Raw genomic sequence first — 6,007 nt, 5'->3', positions numbered from 1 at the left:
TCTTAAGTTTGGGTCCTATTTCGCCTTCACCCGTTGTCCAACACTGACGTACACATTCATTTTGGTTTATCCAAGTTTCATCAAGGAATACTTCAGGTTTACGTTCAGTTGGACTACAATTCTATTCTTTTCAATTAACCGTAGGTATTCAGTTCTCGCTGCCACTATATCATCACGTTCCATTAAAATTGCTCTTCCACTCGTCACTTTTTTTGTACCGGAATCCAAGCCCTCTCCCAATTTTCCATAACGTTGTTCTTCCACCATTAAACTTCACCGGGTCTTCCTTCACTTTTTTCCAGTAGGGCATCTAACGTTGGGAGCTCTCCTCTCTCGTAAAAGACAAAATCTCCTTCCGAATACACTCATTTTCAAAAACTATCCACCTTGTCCTTCACTCGGATCCTCTTCATACAGGTGAAGCGAAGGGCGGACGTTACCACACTTCAGATGACTGTCGCTTGATTTTTTTCACTGTGTTGGTTGGCACTCCTGTAGCTTTGGCGGTCTTCTCAAATACTTCATTTCTTGAGTCTGCTCCCACTGTGAGCTGAAGTAACGATGAACATTCATTATAATGTTGCGAGCTTGACTTGCAAATCTGGAAACGGTGCGACGAATGATGCTGTCATCTTGAGACATCTGCTTGAAAAGAAAAAAAATCTTGCTTAGTTTCGTTGCTGTTTATTGCTCCACTGAGATTATATTTCATATCACTCAATTAAGTCTCTGATATCTCTTAAGTGAAAATATATCATATAAGAAAATTAGAAACAATATGTTGAAAACCAACCTCATTAAAACTAAGGATGAGCTGAAGAGTGCGAAGTAGGTCCGTAGATTTCAAATTCATTCCTGGACTGAATTTCCCGCCCGCGGCCAGCCTACACCTCCAACGATACCAGATGCATCCATCTGATTATTTACTTTTTTTATCAGATATGTCCCAGAAATACGGACATATATGATATTTGAGTAAAAATGTTCGAAAGTTATAATGGGAATTCTATGCATTTATTTATAGAAAATATAAGGACATAATAATTCGGTGAATACATAGTCTCGAAACTGCAAACTTCTCATATCGCCAATTGGCAACTGCCAACACGCCAACGGCTCTAGCTGAGAGGACCAGACCCAACGATGTGTCCGGCACTATTGTCAAACCGAGTCAAGCACGAATGCAACATAATAAGACATATTCTTCATTTTCTCTTTATATATTACACGCATCTAAAATCTGAAAGCACCAGCGTATTCAGGGTGATTTTATTGTTTAATAACACAAGATTTATTTTATCTTGATCTCATGAATTATGCAAAATCCGATGATGAATAAAACAGGTATAAAGAATGAAATGTTTCTCCCTTCACTTCTACTCGTTGTAATTCCTTTGTATTTTAACTTATTGATTTCAGGAAAAGATTATTTAATTGTACATTTAATACCGAATCCTTAGGTATGACCAAAACTTTCCTATCTTTTGTAAAACGTGAGATAAAATGAAGAAATGTAAACATATTGCTAGTTTTCTAAGCTACAACGAAAATATGACCCACTGAGCGAGCAGTCTGCCTCCCGCTACCAGCCAATCAGAGGCCGCCAAACAAACGTCTCGTAGCGCAAGAATCTAACCTTAAATGAATCGACTATTTGTATCACATAAAACATAGTCCTTAAATTATCATTTCAATATTAAGTTGAAGGTAGTTGAACTATTCCATTTGTTTAAATTTTACAGAAAAACATTGGAATCTCACAAAACGCTATCAAATTTAAAAACAAAAAGAAAAAAAACGATATCGTAAACAGTGTGAACCAGGCGACCTCACTCTATTGCTTTTGATGTTATGTGCACGGGAATCTAATGTCAATGTGTCATTTATCGGTCTAAGAGACATCCCTCGATAAGAGAGAGAATTATTGCACTGCATTCGGTGCAAGTTCCTGTTGGAGAGATATCAAGAAAGCTTAATAAACCGGAGAGAATCATACATAGATGAAGAAAATTATTTAAAGAACGGCAAAATTTAGATTATGGGCCTAGAGGTGGAACACCTCGGAGCACCACAAATAGAGCAAGACAGTAGTGTAAATGTTTGTCTGAGCAACATTCATTTGTGAACTTTGAATTCTAGTGCCTCGTCACGACATTTGCTGAACCAGGAATCATAATACTAGCTCTACGCTTATGACTGGTGTCTGATGAATACTTTAGATGGAGAGGAAGAGATTTTTAAATCTACACTTGAAATCTTTGATAGTTGTCTAATGAATAAGTCTAATGAATAAGCAAACTTATCTTTGATGGATGAGAGATTCAGTTAGGCTTACTCTTTTTGTTTTGTTTTTTATCGGTGGCCAGTGAATACCACGGATAGGGAGGGAAACAGTTTCAACGATGCATGCATTTTTTGCTTCAAAAACCTAAAGAATACATTTATTGGAGATACTTTATTAACTTCGGCCTAATCCTTCCATCACTCCTATACGCCACCTCCGCTCTCTTCTATATATCAGGCGACTTCATCCGACTTCTCGCTACGAACTCCATCGTGCGAAAGCATCACTAATGATAACAGTTATTTTAAAATTCTCCGCGCCGACAAACGGACGCCCTTAATATGCATGTTTATAAAATTTTTCTGTTCAAAGAACTTTATCTTTCATTCCACAAAATATGTGCATACACTCGTGTTACACCCCGTAGCCGTCAAAGAGCAACCTTTGATTAAAACAGTAGGTTTTTCTTGAAAAAAAAAAAAAAAAAACATATGAAATAGACTTAAACGAGAACGTCACCTTTCATATTTCTTATCCTTTCAGCTACTTATAATATGCTTATGGTAGTAGGTCTAGGTATACATGTGAAACTAATTTGAATTAATTTCTATTTAGAAGAAATGAATAGCTACAGATAGATCAACCTAAGAAAGGTTTAATGAAAGTAAGCGCTCGTCAGTTTTGACTCCCACAGCTTTCCAACGTGTCCAAATGAAACAGGATGATATGCAAGGAATTCGATAAAAAATAAGGCGAAATTATATACGTTTGATTTTTTTATGATTTCTTTTTTACTTTGAATAGCTAGGTCTAAGTTAATTATGTTAAGCAATTATGAAAAGGATAAGAAGAAAGGCGAACATGGCTAATAAAACAAGAAAAACGGGAATATCAAATAAGCAGATTAATATATATATATATATATATATATATATATATATATATAGATTAATATATATATATATATATATATATATATATATATATTGTTGATTTAAATATTCATTATATTACGTATCCGAGAGATTATAATGCTGACAATAAGACCTAAGCTTAATCCATTAAGGCCCACTAAAAATGGTGTGTCATGCAAATTAATTCTTAATTGATCAAAACGACAAAATTAGTGTTTAATTAAACATCGTTTTCAAAGAATGTTAACGCCTTGATGTATTATTTATCGGCTGTAGGAGACGAAATGACAACACCCCAGTGCAGTACGATACGTTGAGTCAAGACTCGAGCGGCAGCAAGTCAACTTCAAAATCTTCGGTATGCTGTCACGAAGCTAGAGTTGAGAATAAATTAGAAATCGTGGACCCATCGGTATATATTTTCCTTACTTTGCAAAATGATTATCTTTAATACGTTGAATAAGTCCACTCAATTCTAATGTAATTTATTTCAAGCATAGCACCTTTGAAAGGATATTTTATTTATTGTTAAGTAAATAATCTGGCACCTGCATATGGCAATATTTCCATAACGAACAATGAATTAAGAAACTACGCCAATTCTTCTTGTTGGCCGTCTGTAGTGATGCTCAAATCTCATGTGACTGACTTCATAGGATTTCGTTTTCAAAATTCACTTACTGGCAACTAGCATGCTCCATATTTATTTATTATTTTCAATGAGGAAACGCGATTATCTCATAAAATAAGGCTGCAATAAGGTTCATAAAACAATGAAATCTATCATAGATATCAAAATTGTAAGAAAATATTACATTTAGGCAAATTTAGGAAAAAACGGTGACGAAACATTTCCAAAAGTTTCGTTCACCAACGCTGATGCGTTCGACAAAAGATTTTTTTTCAACAACGAATTTTAAATGTTGAAATAAAAGAAAAAAGGAAAAAGTGTTCATAATATTGTAATATATTCTGATCTGTAACCATAATAGTCCCATTCGATTATTTTACGCTTCGACATTTTGAAAAACTAAGCAAAAAAAAAAAATCAAATAATGAAAGTATTTATTTATAGGTATACTCAAACGCATCCACGATATCAACGGGTAGGTGTTGGCCTGTGCGCAACACAACCATTTCAGTGAGGGTGGCGGGGACATGATCACCTAGGTCCTAGACTAGACAACAGCGAGCAGAGACTTCAAGATCGGATAGGAATGCAATCAATGAATTATATGGAGCAAACATTTCTAAAAATGAAATTGCCCGTCGTCTTAGCATACACAGAGCGACAGTGTTTAGATGGCTGCTGAAAAGGCAAAGTGAAGGGCAAGGACTGTCTAATCAACGAAGAGCTGGTCGTCCCTGTTGCACCACGGAGGAGAAAGACGAAAAAATATTTGGTTTTGTTCGGTCACACCCCATTACTACATCAACCGCAGTGCTACGAGCAACAGATTTACACATATCAAGGCATACGATATACTGTCGGTTGCGAGAAAGAGGACTTGAGTGCAGGAATCCCAGCTCGAAAACCATTTCTAACGCCACCTCACAAGGAACACCGACTTGGCTTTGCTCTACAGCATCTTCCCAGTGATAAGCAGTTTTGGGAAAACATAATTTTTTGTGATGAAAAAACCTTCTGCAATGACCAACATGGGAGGCTTTATTGCTGGCGTTCACCAAATACAAGGTAATGCTGATGATTATGTGGGTGTTTCCTTTTTTCTTTTATAGCTAACATAGGTATGAGATATAGGACTATCAACATAGACTAATAATTGTTAAATTTATCTTTAATCCTGCTATTGTTACTTTCAAGGATGAAAATAGTCTACCAGGGTTAGTGTCTTTTGTCAAAAAATAATATTATAGTAATATTACCAATATGAATATAGAAACCGTCCATCATAGGCCTAATTTGATATTAATTTTTCTAAGCTGTAGGCCTATTTTTGGACTTTATATATATATATATATATATATATAATTTGATATTAATTTTTCTAAGCATGTAGGCCTATTTTGGACGTTATATATATATATATATTATATATATATATATATATATATATATATATATATGTATGTATGTATGTATGTATCTGTGTGTGTGTGTGTGCGTGTGTGTGTGTGTAGAGAGAGAGTTAAAAAAAATTCCCCTTTTCATGTATGCGGATAACCATATTCAACAACATCGTCGAAGCGGCAGAATTTCAGTAGGACTTTGCGGTTGGATGGCGTCTTGCGGACCAGGAGCACTGGTGCCTATTCATGAAAGACTGGATAGCTATCAGTATGTAGAAATGCTGGAGGAAGTGCTGATACCTACTGTGAGAACTCTGCTCCCCGAACTTATGGCCCCATCTGCATTGCCATGGGCAACTCGCCTGTTCTAAACAGTAAATTAGTTAAGGATTAGTGAAAAGTCATCCAGAAATCGTTCGTATTGAATGGCCCGCCAAATCTCCCGACTTGAATCCAAAGGAGAATTTATGGGGTATCATGACTAAGGGAAGAGAAGGTGGTATTCCAAATACAAAACACTCTTTAATTTCCCACTGTTTGTCAGTGTGGGAATCCTTCAGAGGAACTGACGTATGTAAAAATTGAGTAGATTCAATGCCCAACGGGATTAAATAGAGTAATCGATCATTTATGCTCTCATACAAAATAATTTCTTATTTCTTTAGGTATTATAGTTTCCTTGTTATGGTGTAAAAATATATGTATTTCAGTTAAATATGATGTGTTACTGTAAAAGCTCTCAAGTATTTTATGTATTTATTTATCCAAATAGGTCTAC

The sequence above is a fragment of the Macrobrachium nipponense genome, chromosome 11 (assembly GCF_015104395.2).
Source record: "Macrobrachium nipponense isolate FS-2020 chromosome 11, ASM1510439v2, whole genome shotgun sequence".
Lineage (NCBI taxonomy): Eukaryota > Metazoa > Arthropoda > Malacostraca > Decapoda > Palaemonidae > Macrobrachium > Macrobrachium nipponense.
Note: the sequence above shows the minus strand (reverse complement) of the source record.